We start from the raw sequence: 23,676 nt of genomic DNA on the forward strand, positions 1-23,676 counted from the left end.
CAGTAATTTGCACATCATGATGCTCCAGTTATCTTCGCCCAGATCTGCATATAAACTTGTTTTATTTTCTCACCAAAACCAGACCCTAGAAACCAGGTGAGAGGAGTCCTTCCAGCCATCACCATGACCTCCACGTCATCTTGTTGTGACTGAGCTGCTTTTGTCGGTGGAAACTTGCTGAACAATTCGAACAATGCATAAAACAAGCAGGAACCTGATTACAGCCTGGGCTGTCTCCTGAGAACTAAAAGACAGGAGAAAACTCCTTGTCATCCCACCAAACTGGGAGATGAGTACACACCACTTGCAAATGGGAGTGGGCTCTTCCCATACTGTTCTTTTCCACGGCAGAGCCTCAGGCTGGATTCATCCGAGTGCAAAGCAGACAGGGCAACTTTCAGCATCAAACTGCAGATTGTTCTTTCTTTAAAATGTGATCATGCAGATAATCACAAAAACCTTCACTGATTTTGTAAGGTTGTCATAAATCATATTTTAAATTTTAATATTTTTAATGCTCTGAGGAAAGCAGAGAATTTAACAGGCACTGTATCAGCACAAGGAAGAAAACACGCATACTGCTGAAATCTGAAATGTAAGAACCAGTGAAGCAGAAAAACAATAAAAAATCACCCAGATGAGAAGAAATGAAGGAAGGAAAGATCTTTCTCCATCAGCCATGGCAAGGCTGTTAGGAGGCCCTTAGGGAAAGACATGTTAGCTCTGCGAAAGAGACAAAGGGAACCAGAGAAGCCCGGTCTCAGTCTCGCACCATGCAAACGGGGACCGTCCCGTCTCCGGCAGTGTTTCCTACAGCAGTTCAGTCTGTGTTCAGTCTGCCTGTAGGAAGAATACTGCAGGACTGCTGGGCCACCGCAGTCCGATGTCAGGAGGCAAAGACGGAGGGGTCAGCACCAAGGAGGAGCACAGACATTCGAGCATACGGGAGGTGCCGTGCTCCCCGTGCTGCAGTGCTGCTCACACCAGCTGCACCAGGCCACTCTCTAGTGGGGAGGCTGGAGGAACTTCGTGATGCATTTTTAAACCAATATTTGAACCTTGACTTTGCTGAGGAGAAACTAAAGATGTTGTGGATAGAGGTTCACGGGGTTCCCCTTTGAATCTCGTGAAGTCTGTGGACACGACCACTTATCTCTGGGATGAAGCTTACAGACTAGCAGCACAAGGAGTGATTGCCATGATCGTCTCTTCTCGCTGCATTCAGAAAACATGACCTCCGCTGGCCATTTCTGCAGCTGGGTGATGCACCCGCCTTCAGAAAGTCCGTCCTGGTTTGTGGTGAGCGGTACCTGCAGCATCACTCCCTCAAATTCCCTGGGTGCCGCAAAGCTGGAAATCAAGGTCAGACCACAGCTTGGCCAAGAGGGGAATATCTGTCAGCAGAAGAGAGAAGAAACCTTTCAGGTTCAAAATCTGCACTTGAATCGGTTTATTAATCCCAAAGTGCAAATCAGGAGAAGAGAGGGGAGGAGGGGAAGATGTGAGGAGTTCAGAGAGTCCAGGACAAAAATAGCACTATTAAACACTTCATTTCTTTTTTGGACATTTTCCCAATGACTTTTAAATCTCCCTAGGTTTATAGAGAAAAAAAGAGTTTATATCCTTTACTGCTCCTTTATGTACGGTCTTTTAGAAGACAACCTGCAGCTGCAGCTCTCCCATCCTCAGGTCTGGGACCTCAGCACCAGTCCCAGCCGGCACGTCCTGTCTGCGGCCCCCCAAAACAGGAGCACAAGTGAGGCTCCAGCTAGTCCTGCAAAATAAAGGAAGAGAGAAATCCCACTCAGAAATAATCCTAAGGGGAGTGGGTGGGATGGGAGATTCAAACAAAAGTTAAAACGAAATGGAAGAGTATGCAGTCTTCTGTTCATCATGGAGGAAAATGTTTATAGAGCACTTTTCCCCAAACTTGGACAGCTCTAGCAGGTATGCAGTGTATACGAGAAATATATGCAATTTTTCTTCCATTAAAAAAACTTCTGCCATTAAACGTTCATTACTTGACAACCTAAAATTCACTACCTGATTTTCATAGTCCTGCTTTATCTCTGTGCTTGCCAAGTGTAAATCAACTTCTATTTGTCTCTTTTACCGAAATACATCTAGACCGGCCTGCTCTTCTGTTATAAAATACAGTTATTCCTTCGCATATAGAAGCAGATGGTATATTCAATGTTGAAAAACATACATAAAACAGAGCAGGAAAGGAATAAAATGACTGGGGTATACGTTGATAGCTGGGTGAAGTGAAAGCACAACTTTTGCAAAAGAAGCTCTGCTGGGAAGATTAGTTATTATTGTGAATAAGTTTCAGATTGAGATGGCTAATAGCTTCAGCAAGACAGGTTTTCTTGGACGCCCTGGCAAAGCCCCTTTAATCTGGTTTCCATATCCTGAAAGGGATCGAACGAATGGCTGAAAGACGATAGGATGATAACAGGAATGGGAGCCAGCACCCAAATCAGATTTGTGCATAATCAGCTCGGGCGATTCAAGCCTGTGAAAGCTTTTAAAGGCTCACATGATCCTAAATGGTTGACATGAAAAGTGTAAGTGTGTATGTCCATAAAATATAGAGTTTATTTAAATAGCTACTTTGTAAATACAGTTAGGCTGGCAGGCTTGGATTGCAGAGGATTGGTAATGGACTGGAGGGTCTTTTATTTATAGATCTGCTCCAGTTTGAATCCAGTTCAAGCCATCAGTAGCTAAAAGCTGGGGTTTTTCCTGTGGCCTGCATGAATTCGGTCCAAGGCTGCCGAGCTGCGAGCGGGCAGGAGCTCCCGGCCCATGAGTACCACCATGGACAGGAGCCCGCAGGGATGGAGATGGAGCGCGGGATTTTGCAGGCTGAAAGCCTGGAGGAGGAAAACCCAGCCAGCAGGATGGGGGCAGTGGCACAACCTCCCCCAGAAACCACATCACGGGGAGAAGGGATGGTTTTTAAGCCTGCCCGTCCTCCAGCGATGCCTTCAGGGTGCCCAAATCCAGCCGGAGCTGCCCCTACAGACAGCGTGAAATACTGGGCATACCTAACATCTTCGAGGTTTTAGCTCAAGGTGCTGTTTGCACAGTTTAAATAAACACAGCCCTGAGGATGTGGTTTAACAGAGGAACGGGTCAGCAGCAGCTCCGTCCTCTGGTCCATCTGGCGTTGCCACTGCCTGGTGTGCAAAACCGGTGGCCGCGCTGGTGCAAGGCAGCCTCCACGCCCCCGAGCCAGGGCACCGCGAAGACCGCAATCCTCCAGAGGTCATGGCTCTTTAAAATCAGTGTTTCAGCAAGCTGCAAGCAAAGACAAAAGAGCAAGCTAAATCTGTACTTGGCCAAAAAAAAAAAAAAAAACCAGGAAAAAATAAATAGTTTAGCTCTTGATAACCATGAGCCAAATAATCTCATGACAAGGCTAAGCAATGCAGAAAGACACAAGCAAATGCCACTGTCTGGGGGGAAGAATATTAAACGTTACATGACATGAGTTTAGACACTGGGGCCAGCTTTGATGGGAGCGCAGTCTAATTTACCTTCAAAATACCCAGGAAGAGAGATGGAAGAATTAGGATCTAAGGTAAGACCTCTTAACCAGAGAACATGACTAGTGGGCTGAGCAGACAGCCCCTTTCCAAACACCAGCTCTGGGGCCTGGAGCAGCAAAAGGCAATGTAACCCATCCAGGGCAAGTCCAGGACAGAAAAAGGAGGACTACACCACCGATTTGGCCATCAAAAATTTAACGCAGTGAGGAGGACTCAGATTCAGAGTGGAGAAACAAGAAAAAGGCAGAGCGTGTGTTGGTGGTGAGGGGGAAGGAAGATGCAGGGTGGGTTCTTCTACACCCCCTTACAGATCCAGGGCTGCCACCCAGCCGTGCTGGCGTCCCATGATCTGCAGATACCCCTGCAGCTTACGGCAGCATTTCTGCTGGACTGAGGTGGACTACAGTAAAAATACTATTGCAGTTTTGCAAAGTGAGTAAATCATCCCTTCCATCCCCGCACTCAGCTCACATCTACTTTCAAGGTGCCAGGTCTCTCCTAACCGTGGGGAAAGGAGGAGAAAGAGGTTGGGGCGTGGGAAGGAGGTAGGGAAGGGGCACAGCGGGGGCAGAGAGAGGTGACCAGACACCCAGACAGCTACGGTTCACTCAAGACAAATCCCTGGTTTGGACAGAGCTGACCAGACTGTCTGGTCGCTGTATATATAGGATGGAGCAGAAGCTTGCAATTACATTCCATTTATGCGGTTTACATATAGCCGTGCTTTCTAAGCCAGCACACATCAAGGCTGAGCATTTCAGTGGGCTTTTTCCAGGGAGTGGGGTTCTTATCTCCTCTTAGGAAATGAAAACATAGGCAAATTTGCTTTTCCAGGTTGAAGAAACCACAGAAATGTGAAGGACATTTGTATAAATAACATCGTGCACCAAATTCCACCATTCCTTTTTACTTTTACTTATGGCTTCAGCTGCATGAAGTGAAGTGTTTCTTATTGGAACAAATGCGTCTTTATTTTTAAAAAAAAAGCCCCGAAGCAGATTTACAGCAATTCTTCCTATCAATAAACCAACTAGTTGGAGCTCCTGATTCTCGGTTTTGTTACAACCAGGCATGATGGTCATCTCATTTGTGGCCAGATGGTTTGAATTAGAGGTGATCTATTAGAGGAGCTGAGCTGAGCTCCACCTCAGCCCCGCACGCGTGACTGGCCGATGCCCATGAGTGCTACCGCCTGCTCCTACTCCGAGGGCATGAAGGTTACTGCAGAAAAACAGAATGGTGCATTAATAAAGGCTTTCTCAGTCCATGCCAATTGCAACTCGAATGTTCCTATTTTCAAAGGTTACAAGACGTTTCCTAGCAAGACTGGAAAATCAAACTAATAGTAATCCTTCAAAGTGGAAAAGACTTGCAGTTTGAATCAACAAAAAAGGCGAGAATATTGCCTTCGCTCCAGTAACGCCACCGACTCCAGTTGCATCCATCTCCCAGTGGAAGAATGTAGCTTTCATATTATAAATAAGAAAAAATTCAAATTACAAACAGGAGCAACAAGTGAATATAAGAAATATAATTTCAGTATTAAACACATTGCACGCTGGCATTGCAGACCCAGCTACATAACGCACCATTAATTTTTCGCATGGCTTTAGGTACCAATTTTTCAAACCAAGCACATGAAATCTGCGATGTGTTACAGAGCGAGAGCTTCTGCACGCTACAGCTTTTCCATGAAAACTGTTCAATTAATTTCAGCAGGGAAATGAATGGTAACTTCCAGCTGACTCCAAATAGAAAATTTAGTGAGAAAAGTGCTCTTTCTTAAATTAAATGTATGGAGAACTTTCTTTGTAAGATGTGAAATGAAATACAAGTTAAAACACAGAAAATTGGTAACAAGACCCAGCCACTCGAGAAGATAACAGATCAGGTCTTGCGATACCCCCAGGCAGCTTGGCCTGACTTTTCAACCACAAGCGGCAATTTAAGCAGAAGGCTTTGACTGCCTGGTTTGAGACCCGGCAGGACGTGTGAGTTTAGGCTGTTTGAACAGAACAGGCTAATCCTAAACCAGCATTTGTCAGCTTATTGACAGTTTATTGACCCTGAGAGTTTATTGTTGTCTTTCTTAAAAGATAGTGCCATTTCCTAGTTCAGGAAGAGACCGCGACGGCAGAATTCAGCCAGACCCAACCAAACCCCCCGAGGAGACGGCAAGGCTTTTAATTGACCCCAGAGGCTACAGGGTGTAGGATTTATCCTGTATGTTCTTGGAAACCAGAGTCAGCACTGAGCAACAGGCTGGCTGAGGCTACAGTGCTTTGCATAAAATGTTGTGGACGAAATAAAATTCCCCAGCAAATAAAAGCTGTGCTTAGATGTCACTTATGCTCTTCTTGAGATGCAAGAAAGCTGGAAAGCCAAAAAGTGAGCAAGTTGTTCATTTTTCCAGGCAAAAAACCTTACGATTAAAGACTTAAAATAGTTACAAGTGGGGGTTTCCCATTCTTTAGCTTCCTTCGCGCTCCTCTGCTTTCGATGTGTGAAGGATGCTTAGTGCTGACCGTAAGGTTGCTTAATATGGGGGGGATCTTCCTTCCCCTCTCACTACAGGCTGAACAGCAAACATTTACTTCTAACTTCAGAGGCTTCGTGATGATCTATTTTGAGGTCGTTTAGGCAAAAGCTGAAACAAGCGTCTCTCAGCGCGCATGGTGGTAGGAGCAGATCAGATCAGATTGGTGTAGGCACTTTGGCAGAGTCCAGTTGCTGGAGCACTGATAATGGAAACATCACTTGCAAGAAGTCAGTGCTAATCCCAGCACTGGACCTGAAATCAATCCAGGCAGGAAAGAAATCTGGGAATCGACATGGCAACATAAATTAAAAAATTCAAGACAAATTCCACAGAGATTGCTGCAAGTGACAGAGGGAAAGAACTGCAACTACTGCAAGAAATGCAACCATTTTCCAAGTATTTGGAGCCAAACTAGCAAAAGTGACACAGAATGCCGACAAAGGCCACGCAAACTGATAGAGAAGGGAATTGTACACTGAGAGCATGTCCACAAAAGCTGATAGAGAGGAATGAGCTCTTTCATTAGAGATCAATGCAACTCGGGTGTGCCATAAGCTGTGGGCTGGTACTCAGGCAAGTGTCATAGCAGAAAATATTGTTAAAAATTAACTAGGAAAGAAAGGACAGTAAAGCAGAAATATTATACTGGGAAACAATGTTACCAAAGAGTTCTGTAGCCTAAGACTTTAAAGTTAAAGCTAAAATTGCACCTGTGATATTTGTTAGGTTTTGGAAAAAAAGGAAGTAGTGGTGGGTTTAAAAATATGGTAAGTTCTCAAGGTCTATGTGATTGTTGCACAGGAATAGAAAAGCATAAATGAAGCACTGGGGTACACTGTACTCATCATGAGATGAATGTGGAAGTAGAAAATAACTGGTGAAATGCCAAATTTGCCAAAGGATTCGGGCTAGAAAAGAGCTGTACTGATGGATCCAGACATACTGGGGCTGCAGTGCAGATAACTCCACACTACAGGCAAAGGCTACATTTTAATCCTTCTTTAATAATGATGCTCCCTGCAATTGTACTTTTTTGACAATCCCACCTCAAAACAGGCCAAGCACAGTCTGCTTCTCCAGACACAAAAGCCTGGAAATGGCTCTGTCCACCGCTGGTCATCGCTTCTCCAGACAGGACCTTGGGTATTTCAGATTTCAGCACAGAAGACCGATGCCAGATATTCTCATCCAACTAGTCTGGCAGAAAATGGAGCTGTGATAGTTTAAATACTTTTCAAATAACACCTAATAATAGACTTCACATTAGCTTCTTCAGAGAAGCTTTTCAAAGCACAAAACATCATCAATTTAAACTTTGTATAACAAAAAGCTGAGAACTAAGCTTCCTAATTCAGGCAGAATTGTATCACAGGGTAGAAAAGCTCCGATCTTACATGAAATACCATGAGGGATGCACCAGAGTCATACTATAATAGGTGCACAGAAGTTTTCAAGCCTCTGGCAGGAGGAAATGCATTTTGCATGTGATAGCGACCGGAGAAGATGTGGCTCAGCCTTTTGAGATACAGACTTTTAGAAGAAACTGGAGCAATTACAGCTCGTCCTTTCTGGAAGGGGAGCCAGCAGGTGCAACCTGCAGTGATAGCGCCTGAAAATAAATTGGAAAGAGCCATCAGTAGCAGCCGTGGGGACGGAGATGACGTGCCTTTTCAGAGAACTATAAGAATATGCACAGCTCCTGGAAGGGAGCTGAAGACGTGCTATGAATTGGTCTGCGCTGCTGGGAGATGTTGTGCACAAGAAAGACACCGCAGGGCTGTCAGAAGTCTGCAGATGGGCTCAGCTCTACTCTCCTTGCAGCCTGAGCAACACAAAGCTCAAACATTCAGGCTAGTTCTGAACCCCATTCCCAAAATCCACCCCCTACTTCTCCCACAGCGTGCTCTGTCCCTCAGGGTGAAGTTGGCACGGTGCTCCTATCTTTGTACTACAGCAAAGCCTTAAGCTTCAGCACTCCTAGGCTAGGGAATCATCAAAATCTAGATCTGAATGTGTCCATATGGACCTTAAAGCTCTAGGTCATCCTAAGATGTCCACCACCAAACAACAGTGGACTTTTTGGCCATAAGCCTGATGCAAGAGGCTGTTTCAAAAAGCCAGTCTTGGGGAGGAGAGAAATGATAGCCAAAACAGTAAATCCCTGAGCAACCTGACTGCTGGGAGAGAAGGGGTTTGGGCACACGTGGCAATGGCTATCCAGTGAGGCTGGGGAGGGGCGAGGAAGGAAAAGGGAGAGAGAGCAAGCACGTGAGTGAGCCAGAGAGAAAGTGGGGGTATGTGGACTATCACAGTGACTGGGAACAGTAGGGGGATCACTATGTGCCAGGGAGCCCACAAAAAGCAGCTGAGGACATCAAAGCGCAAGAAGAACCAGGACAGGGTTTGCTGCTCTTGCAATGAGAGGTTTTCCCACCCAAACACATCAAAGGTGCCACAGAGGAGGCGAGGGGAGGGACGGGTAACACTTACATTACTTCTGGCCAGATGGGGAGCTCCACTACGCAAAATCTGAAGTCCAAAAAGGACAAAAATCTTCGAAGACTGTGCCCAACAAGCCTCAAATGAACTAGCGGCACTAACGCCACAGCCTGTACAGCTGTGACCCCCCCACTGTCACCCCATCGGGGTCAGGGCCACCTCTGTCCCCAGGGGCACCAATTCCAGGGGTAGCCTTTGGATAAGGTCTGAGCATCCCTTGGCAAGTGTTGGCACAAGCATCACAGGCTCAGGATCCCGAAACTGAAGTCTTACAGCTGCAGGTTTACTTCACCTCTACATCTACAATGATTTGTGATAAATCACTTCTCCTGACAGCGCTGGTTCTGCTCTCAGGCCACTTTAATATTGCGGAGCTATTCCTAGGTTGTGCCAGATTATTGGGAGATTTCAGCGTGTAAAAATTCACGGTAATTTTTCACCTGAATTACCTCGAGCTGCCAGCAAACAGAAACACCACCTAAGAGAGACTAGTTGTGAGAACAGTTTTAACACAATGTTGGGTGTTTTGTGTGTGGTGCCAACTCCTTTTGCAATAAATCAGAGTTCCCCAGCACATGCCTCTCGGGAGGTATAAAATCACCTGAGAAAAAATGTTCTGGCCATACGCCTACGCTATAATTCTTTCCTAGGGTACATCACCACCCACGTGTAAGACACGCGGGATGAGATGCTGCTCCCCATCAGCTGCCGGGCTTGGCCAACGCTGACCCTGGAGAGGGACCTCTGCAGAAATGGTTAACAACAACACTTTCATAGTGCTCATAAAAGCGATGAGCTAAACCTGTTAAATAGCATGGAAAGACTCCCAGTGATTTTAATGGGTTTCATGCTAGTCCACTGGAGGCATTTTGTACCTAGAAGATTCCCTTCATTCCTGGAAGACGAGTTGTCTGTCCTATAGCAGCACACTGGGGGAATGCAGAAGCAGCAGCCCAGGGAAAGTAAACTTGATTAACCATTGAATTTTACTATTGGCATTAACAAAGTTCGTTGATTATCTGGCTGCACAGACTCCTTCAACTACCTAAAAGTATAAAATGATCCCAATCTGAGATTTCTTTGTCAAGACCAACCCTATGACAGCTATATTGCTGGAACGAAGTGGGCAAACAGGCTACTCCGGCAAGACCACCACTTCAAGTCTATAGGATCAAAAGGTGGACAGAGGAGGGCCTGATCCTGAGTACTACTCTCACTCTTGCAAATCACACTTTTTTAATTGTTCACTGGGACTGTTCACATGAAAACTTACTCGCAGGGATAAAAATACCCCACCAGCTCCCTTTCCTCACTACATCTTTATCTTCTGACCATATCATCTATAAGGCCAGCTCTTGCGAAATATTGCTCAACTGAATGATGTTATCTTCTGTGGCCAAGCAGGTGATTTAAAACTGAAAGAGTTGTGATTTAGCAAGATCTGCCCTTTGGTTTTTGTGGGAACATGTCATCTTGAGTCATAAATCTCCGTTTGTTGAGGAGAAAAATTATTTTTAAAACTGTGCATTCTTAAAACCAGGTCCAGTGTCACATTAGCTTATGTCATCTCAAAGCCTGGTTTTAGCAGCGTGGTTCGTACGGTAGTCAGACTATCCTGTTATGAAAGTAAAGTTTCTAAGGGTTTGGTTTTCCTTTCCGGTGCTTTTCTGCTGGCTAAGAAAAGACACATCCTTCGAGTCCCAGCCTACTTAACCCTCCAGAATTATAAGTGTCATTGCAAAAGGTTTTACAATTGATCGTTTCCTTATTCCTTTCTGAATTTTGTGCTATATGCCATAAATGAGTTAAGAAGAGAAAGTAATTCTTTCTTTTAATGCCCTGCTTTGCAACTGAAGAAACTCAAATAATACGCCAAGTTTCCTCTCCATCTATGACCATACCAAAGAGAAGTGTAAAATTTTAATTAGGGGGAAAAAACAACCCTCTATTAGAAAGACTTAATTGAGACTAAAACGTAGCCTCGAGTGACTGCGCAGTAAAAAGACAGAAATCATTTGTTGGTGGGTTTTTTGAATATCGTGCCCTCCAGCGCTCACAGGACACCTCAGGGAACTCGCCGTTCCTCTAACCACTCCATCTCATGATTTTCACCGCTGCAGCAGCACTGAGCACATACAGGACATATACGGCACGGCTGATAACACGCTAGAGGTGCGTGCCAAGTCGTTTCGGCACACCTGAACGCCCAGCTGAGCAGCCTTTGTAGTGCACCACAGCGTGAAATGGCCAATTTGTCCTCCTTGCCTACCTTGCAGCAAGGTGTGAAATCCTAAAGAGGAAAGTTCTCCTTTGCCTTTGGGAGTTGGTGGTGAGCCAGGAGAGCAGCACAGTGCCGTAAAATCTTTACTTGGGAAGCCTGAGATGAAGCAAGGTACAACTTGAGAAAAACAATGATGATCAGCCATGAAGCTCAGCATGACCCATGCAAGGCAGAGCAATGCCTCCGCTTCATGAGATCTTCTCCCAGCCCCAGAAAGCCGACACTGATCCTGCCCCCCGCAGATTTCTTCCTTCCATCGCAACTAATTTTCTTAGCCTTTGCGATTCATTCTCTGTGGGAAGACATCACAGCCCATAAAGGGAATTTTTTGTGGATTTGTGGAAGATAAGGACTTGCAGAGTGGCCAACCACCACATTGTTGTGGTGGGGAATCCTGGGGAATTAGGAAGAGTGGCAGAGCAGCACAGAGAAGCTGCTTCTCCTTTCTTCACTCCCATGTTGGTCTCTGAAAGGCAGCACAAGGAAAAAACATGGCATGATTTTCAGGCCAAGCATGCATATGTGAGATTCATGCTCTAGCCATAAATCAAATTCCAGGCATTAAAGCAAATGGAAGTGGCATTTTGTAAGATTTAAGGCTCCAATTCAGAAGTGGGTATGAAACTTATTGTGGGTGTTTCAAGGAATGTTTGCAGAAATTGTTATGGGAAAATTTTGCATGTGGTTGGAATTACCCAGGGAATGGATTTCTACTTAAAAAATAAAATCAGTCATGGGTGTGGTGGAAACAAATGCTTTGTTGCAAAAACTGTGACCAAGATTCAGAATTTGCTGCCCTTTCACAACTGCAGTTGCATGAAGTCACCACAAAAAGCCTTCTCCTTTTACAGGGAGGTTATGAGCAAAGAGCAGGCTTGATCTTTCTCAGCAGCTTCCATGGAAGGTGGCACTGGGGAGGGTTACGGAGGGTTTATTCTTCGATTACAGTGGCTTTGCGCAGCTATAGCATGGAGTTATTCAGAGCTACACTGGTAACACAATCACACCCATTTTGATGGGATAAATGCACACTTTGAAGCTATTTTAGGTAACAAGAAATGGGCTGGCCTGCCTTAAATAACTTCTTGCCTGTCATTATGAGCTAAGAGTTGCTGCATACAATGTAAAGAAAACCTCCTGATGAGAGGAATGGAAAACATGCCTTTTAACTGAGGCGGAGATGCTCATACATTTCTTTGAGCGTATGCCCTCTCAGGCACAACCTTTGCATGCCATGTATGCATTTGCATCGCTGCTTGAGCGCAGGATAACGTGCTTTTCTGATCAGATATGAAGACTGAATCTGTTATAGGTTCCCTGCCAGACTGCCAGATTGCAAGGGAAGCCTGATCACAGTATTTCTTGGCTCACGGTCCATAAAAGCTGAAGCAGAGGGATGATGCTGGCAAATGTAAGATGCCAAGTGAGAGGGAGCCTGGCTTTGCCTGACCTTCCCTGCCTGCACCGCACCAGCGTGGCTCTGCAGGGCATCCCCATCGCCCCAGGGAAGGCTCGCCCATGTGGTCACTAGTCCACCACTCACGCAATGGAAGAGAAAGGAGACATCCAAGGAAACCCAAATGCAAAAGCAGAAAAGAGTGAGCTAGATTAGATCCAGCAGGACAACATAACAGGGTGTTAATGAAAAAGGGATTTCAGCCATTTATTTGATCACCCACAAATCTACCTAAGAACCGGAGAAGTTATTAATACACCAATCAAAAAATGTAGAAAAGTGCAATAATTTAGGAGCTAAACTGTTTGAGGGACTAGTTGCAAACGGCATTTGGTGGCTTCTGTTATATAACGTGTGCTTCGGTGACAAGGACGGGACATCAAACTTCAGCTAGGTATTCAGTGACAGCATCTGGTTTTGAAGCAGCTTCTATAGTGAATTCACAATAACAGCCTGATCCTCCTCTCCCTGAGATCCCAGGGCAGGCCTAGGACTCACTAATAGTTTCTCAGTTATTGTTTTATGTTTCATTAACTGAAATAGCCTGAACATTGCACAGGGTTGGCAAACGTACCAGGGACTGGAACATAGAAGAACTAGCATTCGTTTCTGATTCTGCCACTGACCTGGTAATGGATTTTGCATAAATAATTTAAACTTTCTGGCTTGTTTCTCTATACTGAAAGTAAAAGTAACTTTTTTTTCATAAAATGTTTTGATATCTAATCGTAAACACATTACATAAAAAATAGTTTATTATCATATTATCATACCAGATAATCTGTCCCATTTACATGCTACAAATGTTATACAGAGAAGTAATTACAATCCATATAAAACCATGAAAAGTTGGTCCATAAGTAAAGTACTATGAAACACCTGAGCATTAAAAGAACAAAATTCCCTGGAATAGCTGAGCTTTGTGCTAGTACAGGTTAAAAAAAAGGTTTCACCTTAAATCTTATAAAACAGTAATTGTGCATAGAGAGCAAATCAGGCCTTCCGCGTTGTATGGCTGTGGGTTTTAGCAGTTAATGGTAACTGTATGTTGAATGTATGTGTTTTTCATTATTGGCTAATATATTGTTAAACATAAGCAGACCCAAATGTACATGTGCATTACATTACATCTGTACAAGGAAACTCTTCCCACAGCAAGCACCACTTCCCAAATCCCCAGTAATGACTATTCTAAAGAGCAGTTGCTGGGAGCGCTCCTCGCGTGTGTTATGGGACACGCATTAAAGTCTGGGATCAAATGTTGCTGGTTTTTTACTTGTGATGACAAAACTCCTCGGAGCATTAGCAAGCACAGCCAAGCAGAACCTACGGCACTGCAATTCTATAACCCACTTGATGTAAATTAGACAGCCCTAAGGATAAATGCCTGTCCTGACTGGTTAAAAAAAAGATAAACTGATTTTAAATAGTACAATAGTAATTAGCAAGGCTAACAAGGGTTTCCATATGGGATATCACTAAGCACAGGAAAGCTTAGGGTAGAAAACAAGGACTATGGAGCTCTGCAAACTCAGGACAGTGCAAACATCCATGGTGGCAGTGGGATATAAACCAGAGCAGCAGTTCAAGAGTTATATCACATGAAAGAGCAGGGGAACTAAGGCAGAGGAATGAGCTCTCCTCCTTCCTTTGAAAATTTAGATTTTGCTGCTGCTAATGCTGATGCTCAACCCAGTTGGTGTTGCCCAGAGAGGCGGTAGATGCCCCATCCCTGGGAACATTCAAGGTCAGGTTGGACGGGGCTCTGAGCACCCTGATCTGGCTGAAGATGTCCCTGCCCATGGCAGAGAGGTTGGACTAGATGGCCTTTAAAGGTCCCTTCCAACCCTGTCAAGCCATTGAGGAGACCATGAATTTTCCATTAAGCTTCTCTGCTCCTCCTCTTCTCCACGTATTCTCACCTATTTCAAGGTCAGGCCAGACCTGGAATGCAAGCATAACTTGTGCCATCAGAACATCTGTTATGGGGTATTTCCAGCCCATACTGGAAGAAGAAATATCTGAATCATGCAAGAAAACCAAATCTCACAAAATCTTCAGGCAAAATTTGTAGATAAGCTTAGATAAGCATGATAGCTACAGCTCAGATAAAAGAGCCAAGTCCTCGGCTGCGTTACCTGGCAACCTTCCACTGAAGTAAATGGAGTTCTGCTGATCTGGCTCCATATCTGGGGAAGGTTGCCAACAGCCAAGCTGATGTGAAATATCCTTGTTAGAAAGGATAGGGGAAAAAATCTGTTAGATTGTATAAAAAATTGGGGGTTTGGGGTTTCTCAACCTTGTACAATTCATGAGGTAATTCAGAGGGAATCACTGCCCATGTTTCTGTGACACAAGGAAGGTAAGTGACCTCCCAGGTCCTCTTCTGGCCAAAGTCCTCAGCCAGGACCAGAGGCACTGAACACCGGTGCATCTCACCTGGATGGGCTGCAGGCACCCTCCGGCCAGCTCTCCCAGCCCACCCTGCCTCACAACCACTCTCACCCTCCAAAAGCATGAGTGAAGGACAGAGCTTGCACACATGCATGAGAAAATGAGCATCTTTGCTTATGTATAGAACTACTTCAGCAGAGTGAAACAACCGGCACAAGCAAGCTTGCGAAGAACTGACAGTGCTAGCATATAATCTCTTGCATTTTTGAAGTCAGCATGTTCACATCAAATTGCAGTGTGTGTCCATGTGGAAAGAGCTCTTAGTCACTCCTTGTTTTCCACAGGGCAAGGATGGGGCTTTCTGCTGCCTGTTGCCAAAAATTCCCACTCGGGCAACAGAGTCCAGAGCGGCGCAGGCTGCTGGATTTTACCCCCTTCTTAAGAGCTTTCTGAAAATCTATCACTATGGGCACTGGGAGTTGAAATGCGGCAAAAAAGGCTCAAATTCTGGTGGCCTAAAAATTTCCCACATCCCTCCAGTTTTCTGCTGGGTTTAGGTTTCAAAAGGGAATGAGCCACAGGTAAATTCCAGGTAAAGGGACTAGAGGTCATCTGCAGCTGGGCATCAGGGCTCACTCCTGGCAGCTGTAGTTGGTTAAGTCTCTACAGATCAGGAGTCAAAGGCTTACACATCATCAGCACTGGGAAAACGCACAGCAAAGAAATTTTGGCAGAATGATGTTATCAGAACTTTTGGTAAATGCAGTGGAGGCTAAGCCTGGTTTGAGACTGAGGAGTTTCATCCTGCCTTTGCAAATGGGACCAAAAATTATTCCGCAGGTAATTCTTTGTTTCAGGCTGCAGCACCTTCTCCAGCATAGACATTGATGGGGAAAGGGCAAATTTCTTAAACAAAATACTTGGTTACGCACTTTTGGATTAAATCCTGATTGTTATAAAGCCAGAAGGAGTTATCCCAATGGCTTTCAGGTTTGCCACGCTTCTGAGCTTGAAGTCTGAGAGTCAGAGCTGGATTCAGGGAGAAAGAAGAAAAAAATACCTGTATTTGTCAAAAATCCTTCCTGTCATTTCTTTCTAATCCCAGATAGTTTATCATATTTCAACAATTATTCATATTTGATAGCAGCTTTCTACACAGATGCCTGTGCCCACATTACAATTATATCTACGCCTCATCCCTTTGACATGATTACTGTTTCTGGTAGAGTCTGCAGCAAATCAGACCTGGTCCTGAACAGCTCATGCTGTTAGCCTGATGAAATCAAGAAAAAATGTAGCTCTTGTTTATTGAGGAAACAAAACTGCTTCCATAAATAAGCAGGAGACACAAAAGGGAAGCAAAGATGAAATAGCACACCGAGGGAGGCATTTCAATCATTTTAGAAGGATTTCAGTGCAAAAAGACAACAGGAAAAGAGCCTCCTTCTCTAAAAAGAAAAAGTTTATATTTTTAGTATACTCAAAAAACTTCAAATCCCACTGGCAGAAGAAATATTAGAGGCAATCTCAGCTTTAAACTATGGAGAGGAGCCAGGCTCCTTTCCATGGGTATGGATTTGTTCCCAAAGGAATTATATTTAAAAATAGGAAAAAAGGACACAAAAATTACTGGGGCAAAAAACTCATTTCTGAAACTACTCACAGCTCTCCGCTGCTGTACAACACTAATGCTCAGCCGACCCTGAGCAACACAGGACCACGTTCACCATCATTGCCAGGTGACACCAGATTCTCCAGCCGGATCAGGTTAGATCAGCAGTAAAGAGATGGGACAAGCAGCTGCCACCTGGGGTGGAAGGTTCCTCTGCACCAACACGTGCGGCCGAGACTGCACGTGCGGTGCTGTAGCTGCTCTTACAGGGCTCCCAGGGAGCATTCAAAAGATTTATTAGACCTCTCCTTTCTGCTCTGGTAATGATTAAAAAGAAAAAAATACCCCAAAAGCAAAACACAACTGCAACACGATAAAACAGAAAAATAAATGTTCAAAATATTCCAGAATGGTCCTCAGGAGTTCTGGACTTGGCCGTTATCTCTGACATTGGCCTCTTACACAACCCTGGGAGATCGCTCAGCCTACATATCCCTCTTTCCTGTTCTTTGATTAGCCAAGATACAATTTCCCTAATTCTGGGATGAGCACTTAGCAGAACTGATGGAGAATAAGATGGCACGAGTAACCTTTCCCTGGTTATCTATGGCTCCCTTTCCCCCCCCCCATCTCATTGGTATCTCACACACCTTACCATCAGAAGCAACATCCTGACAATAAACAGGCCACCGTCACCCCTTGTCACATCCTTGCTGCATTTTGATCAATGAAACACAGGAATGCTTTCATGCTTCTCCAAGCTGACTGGTGAAAAAAAAGGAAGGGCTGGATTTTCAGTACCCAGAGCAATGTGTCCACAGACATTTACAAGCAAAATCACATCAACAGAGCAGTGCACAAGAGAATTCTCGGTTCACGTGACTGGAGCCCGTAGGCATAGCCACGTCGGCGTACATCAGGGACTCAAGCACCTATTCAGGTTATAGAAATCAGCTCCTAGGCATCCAGTGGATTTTTGTGACAATCTGCATCACAGCTCTGTAGTTAAGAAAGATTAAATTTCACCGAGAGTATTGTTATAGGTCTCACTTTAATATCATTTGCAAATGTTCCAATAAAATCCTCAGCCTTTCGGCAAGTCTTGTTCATAATCCCATATCATTGATTAGTTTAAGCAAGCTACAAATGGCAAGCTGTCCGACTCTGCTTGTTAATGCAGGCTTCTTCTCTCCTCTGCTGTCTCTTTAGAATAACAATGAATGCAGCATCCTTATGCTTGCCAAATGCACTTTAAGCTTATGAAGTACTAGCTTTATGTCAAAAATTTATGTCAAAGATACGCTTTTGGCAGGAGCAGAACTCGGTGGTCTAACAAAAACAGAAGACTGTTGCGGCATATCTAGAAAAGATTTAGCTTAGCCCCAAAATCCAGATCTAACTTCTCTTTTTGAAGAGGAGAATTTTGGCCAAGCCATGGCACAGCGAGAGAACCAATCATAAATCTGGCTCCCAAAAGTCAGGGCTTCAGCATCCAGACCCGTTGCTGGCGTTTCCCAGCCTTCAAGAAAAAGGCTCCCTAATGCCTCCCCAAGGTCTAGGCAAGGAGCCCGGGCTCTGTATGCGGTCGGTCTCTGTTTCCTTTGGAGAGTCCCTCATCCCTAAAAACATCCGAATCAGGCCCAAAGGCAAAGGGAAGCGAGGGGAATACCAAGTCCTCAGGCAGCTGCCGGGGAAGGCCACTGCCCACATTTACTGTCGTTAGCCAGACGCATCACGGCTGGCCTCATCTCTGCCTGGCTCCCAAGTGACAGGGGGGTTATTACTCTTCTAGGCTCCATCCACTACCATTATTGCAACAAAATAAAATGTAATCACATTTACATAGGATTTTCAACCATCAGTAAGAAATGTTCAGTCTTTAATTGCAGACATCAGGTCCCTCCCGGTCTCCCATCCCACTCTCCAGCCCACAGCTGACTGGCATATCCTGCCCTTTGTCTACAGCCATTCACAGAAAACTTCAAAGAAATCCTTCTTAAAAGCTCCTCCTGACCATCCTGCCCTGCTGCTCTCCCAGGGGGGCACAGGATAACAGCAATTGAAGGTTTGCTTCCTTTGTACCGTATTGCCGATCACCGCGACACCATTAATCACCAGCTTAGGTACTGCGAGGCACTGGACTAGCACAACAGTGGTGAGGATTTGTGGCTTCAATCAGTGGTACAAATATTGCAGAAGGAATTATGGCAGCTCCAGAGTAATCACAGGCCTTTCTTCAGATGCTGAAAGCATTTCTAGGCTTCTTCCCTCAAAACTGTTATAAATGACTGTGCATAGTTATTAGGCTAATGGTTAGCAAAAATCCAATACCTGCTAACGTCCTGAATTAAGGATGGGGAAAGAGGTCTTGTCTAAAAGCTTTGTACTGCGAGGCGTGACTTGGATTGCACACATGCATTGCTTTTACTCTTTCCTTTCCCTCCTTGATATATCTTCTCTCATCAGGAAGACCAAAGCAAGAGTATTTCTTTAAACCCTCACGCTTAAGAAACACTGTGCTACAACAAATCAGATTTGAGGTGCTTTAGCATGTTTAACCATTTTTATATATGACCTGTGGGATAAGAAATGCTTCGCTCTCCCTTCCTTTTACCTGTCCCCCCATCCCCAGGCTCTCTGCAAGGTGCTGCTGTGGGTGGTCGCTGCCCGGCATCACGTTCATCCCCATTAGAGGCCAACGCTGGGGTTGCACATCGAGGTAGCTCTGCTTTGCAGTTTGTTTTCTCAAGTGGTGAATATGCTCTTTCACAAACAGCCTTGTAGGTCTGCTGCCCTTTTTATGTGCCACGCTAATAGGTCTCACGTTCACTAACCCCCTCAGAAGATCAAGCAATAAAATCTTATTTCCTTAGAAAATGGTATCGCTTGCGTATCTTAATGAAAACACTGTGGTTTGTTGTTTTACACTGCACTGGAAGTACCGGATCAAAGAATTAGCACAAGATTCAAGATTAGATCTAGCTTTGTAAGCAAGCAATGTAGTCTTTGTCTTTGATATGCAAACAAAGAATCGTTAAACAAACTTGATAATATCAAGCTAATAAGAGGCTTCAAATACAAGTTGAGCAACCACTAGATAGCTGGAGACAAGCATTTTGATAAAGCAACATTAAAAAGATAAATAAATCCCAACTTAAAACTTTGGAATTAATTCAAACACAGATCAGAAAGTCTCAGCATTGTGTGTGTCAGTATTTCGTCTCCAGGCAGATTACTTCAGGAAAATGTGGAAGTAAAGGTGAACCTTGACAAGATTATTTTTCCTATCAGCAACAAGTTTTGTAGTTGCAGAACTATTAATATTTGTGGATGGACAGCGCTCAGCTCCATTGGCTTCATCTTAAACAGAGGAAAAGGTTTGAGACAAGCTTTTGAGGTGGTCTAGACAGCATGTGTCAACTTTCCTTTTTTTAACCTACCTATTAGCCTTTTGGAAGATATCTGTAGAATACCATGAGCTCAGCTGATCTAGAGACTTAGAAAATATGATTTATTGTACAAAAAACAGAAATGTAACTACTGATCAGTGGCTGCAGTGTGCAAGGAGAAAACGGAAATCTCTGCCTCAGTTTCTCTATCAGAGGGTGAATAAAAGCTTCTCTGAGCTCTGAGTAAAATCTGCTTTTTCATTTTTGAGTATTAACATTGGTCATGGACCAAAGCAAGGTTGTCTGAAGTACTCATACAAGTAACTAACTGCAGCCCACTGGTGCCATGGATGCCTTCTTCTGAACACCTCCCACCCAAAGCACTGCATGGCACAGCTGGAGCAGGGTCTCAGTGGCCTACAGAGCTGCTTCCCAAGTGCAAAGTCACCACATATCTACTGGTAGAGTTTGCACCCCAAAGGTGGGAACCCCCCAACAACACCACATTCACAGTGCTCAGACAGCAAAATGAGCTTCTAGGAGAGCTCCAGAAAGGGACACCCGCCTGGGAAATCAAGTTAAAAACCTTCTCCCACTCTTGATGTTACTAATGACTTTGCAACCCTTCCAGGCAGAGCAGCTTCCCAAAGCAACTGGCAGCTCTCCAGACTCAGGACCTTCTCTGTGCACTCATCCTGGAGGCAGAGGCGAGCTTCTGGTACTCAGCCTCGGGATGTGCCAGGCTTTTGTTGCATTTATTTAGCATCCCAGGGGCTTTGCCCGGGCAGCTGCAGGTACAAGGCTTAGTGGTTTAAAGAGGCAATAGGGGCACCTTTTATCCACTCAAAGGGGGCTTTTTTCAGGGCAGTCAAAACAAATCAGAAGAGTTTTAGATTAAGTCTCTGGAATAAATGAAGTGTTCAGACTATTGCAGCCACACAAGCTGGCATGCAGATGAGGCTGTAATCTATAGAGGTTTTTTATTTTTAAAGACACAAATGAGCTTTTATTGTTTCAAAAGAGAGACACGGAGAAGAGGGAGACTGTCACCATGATGTGGTAACCCATTCTGCTCCTAGCTTTTCTTATGCAAAAGCCACCAGAGCTCAGCTGATAATTTGCATTAAATCTGTACCTGCTTCTGCAGCCAGACCCTACACAAAGCAGTGCAGAAAAGCCGAGTTCATCCCAGGCCAGCAGCAACAAAACGCACAACTATGCACCCAGTTCAATGCAGTGAGAGGCTGAGGAATGTTACAAACTTTAAGGACGAACAGAGGCAAAGTGCAAACACAGAAAAAGCATGCTGGTCTAACTCCCCCCTCCAATACAAGCGCTGCAGGAACCATCGAATGCTATTTTCCCTGGGAAGACTGAGGCAGCAGTATGTCTTGCCTTTTTAATACAGCTCTCTATTGCAAGCAGTCCTTAGGACCCTCAATTGCTCCTACTGCACAGCTGGAGAGAAAAAAACACATATTGGTGCACAAATACGTGTTGCGGGTGGCCCATGAGCAGCAGCCAAAACCCTGTACACCACACCAGTGTCTTTGCCACCACTTTGTGTTTAATGAGCTTTAGAAAAATATCAGTGGCAGAAGCAAGGCAGGTAATTCATCAAACTCAACTACAGCCAAATATACATACACACACTTAGTGCAATACATTATGGGAAAGACTACATCCTCCTTTTAATGTCCCTATCATCACTGGTCCAGAATTAATGTTCATGCTAACAGCATTAATTACCCTCACTTTGATTTCTCACAGGGAAAAGGCAGGCGTGCTTCAGAATCACTGAAACCCTGCAGTCCCTTATTACAGCACACTTCTCTTAAGCCCAGGAAAAACTGTGATAATCAATATTGATTGATCTCTGCACTTAGTCCCACTGCTGCTTCTAAATCACAAAAGTCACTTCATCAGATAATGCATCTATTCAAATTTACCAAAGAAGAGGTAGTTACGCATAGGTTTCAGGGGCTAGACGTGCAAGAGTGCACTGAGGACTCCTAAAATAGATGGGAATAATTAAATGCCTAAAAACACAATGCAAACAGGAGTGCTGACACAGATTCGACTTTGCTGGCTAAACAGCAGGCTGAGGAGCAGGGATTAAACATCCTTCAAACAGCCAGACTCCTGCCTGCCCCACCATCCATGGCTGTGAACCAACTCCCAGGTTTGGGGGCAGAAGCATGGATAGGCTTCTGGAAAAAGAGGCAGCAGATTTGTCTTCTTGACCTGATAATTTGCACATGGGTGATGTGGGTTTAAAAGCCCTTTCTACTTGAGACATGGCATAAAGCCCTCATTTCCCACCTCCCACAAAAGGTCCCTAAACAAATAAGCCATGGGGATGCTCTAAGCCCCTGTGTCTGGATGAACTCTTCAGGTGGAAGAAGTGGGAGCACACCAGCTCGCCAAATCCCACCAGGATTTCAGCCACCCAGTATCTGTTCAGCAGTGCTACAGCTTAACAATAGAAACTTAGGTACAAAGCAGAGTTTTGCTACAGAAATAAAGGCAACCACAGGTGAGGGGGACAGGAATTATGGCCAGCAGGACCCAATGTCATTTTTTGTGGGCACCCGACCCCAGGTGTTAGTGACACCTCAAAAATAAAATCTAAGATCCCCAGTCATGTGCAAACTTATATATGTATTGCACTTCTAGTAACAGATTTCCTTTGAAAAGCAGCCGCAGAAACCTACCCAACTTTTGAAAATTATGGGAAAGCTTGATCTATATAGTTTGTAAAGACTGCCAGGCTATGTTGTCAGGCTATTTAGGGAAAAAGAGAAAAAAAAAATCCAAAAATTATCTACGGACACCTTTTTTCAGCAATGTTAACCCAAATTCTGCTGTTGTGTATAATCAGTATGGTGGTCAAATACGGTGAAAAGAGGAGCTCAGATTTATAGTACCCATGTACAATTTGGGCTCATGAAAAAGTATTAAATCATTTCTCAGAAAAATAGACTACCTAACAGCCATGCAAGACCATACTTAAACTGTATTTTATTAGCAAAATCTAAGATGGGCTGAAAAAAAAATGAAGCCTGCCTATTGTCCCTTGGCAGTTGCCTCTATATTTGATTGTAACTTGAGAAAGATAAATAGCACTTACTTCATCAGGGGAACAAGCATTTTCTCTGGTAGCCAGTGAAGCTGCCTATTCTCAGTTGGTCTGCATCAATATATCTTCAGTGAAGTCTGTGGAGCTCACCAGTCCACAGTGCTGGGATCTGCACTTTCAAGGGCATAAACTTGACACCATATAAATATTATATGCTTTTCTTTCACCTTTGTAGCTCAGAATTGATTCATTCTAGAGCACAGTTTCAGGGCTGAGTATAACATAACTCATCTCCAATTGGCATTTGTCTCTGTGAATAACACACCAAGCATCCCTGCATCCCTACATCCAGTGATGAAGCCTCTAAGAAAATGATAACATGTCTTTTTCTTGCTCATGCCACCACAATCCTACTTGTGATTTGCCCTCAGAGCTTGTTTATTCCAACAAAATAGCTTTGCCAATTCCTTGCCCTCTTCTGTCACCGCAGGCTTGGTTTTGTTTTCACCAGAAATTGTTTGAACTGAAAGCCGGTGTAGTCAAAACACTGAAGCAGATAAATACCTCGCTGGGTAATGCTGTACCTGGTTAGGAGAGAATGCAAAACTCACAGCTTGCAGCAGGAAAGCCAAATACCCAGCTGCATGTTGGCTGGGAAAGCTGGCTGTAGGTATGGGTCCAGCACCAAGAGAGAAAATGAGATTTGATGGCTGAGCCCGAGATGAAGATGCCCTTTTTCCATGGAGACTCAGGGGCAGTGATTTCAGTCTCCAACCTTGCTCAGGAACAGAGGAGGACCTGCGGCGAGCTGGCTGAGCTATAAGCCACAGGAGAGGTGGGAAACCTGCCGGGGAAATAGGGCAGAGCAGC

Source organism: Calonectris borealis, chromosome 7, assembly GCF_964195595.1.
Source record: "Calonectris borealis chromosome 7, bCalBor7.hap1.2, whole genome shotgun sequence".
Taxonomy (NCBI): domain Eukaryota; kingdom Metazoa; phylum Chordata; class Aves; order Procellariiformes; family Procellariidae; genus Calonectris; species Calonectris borealis.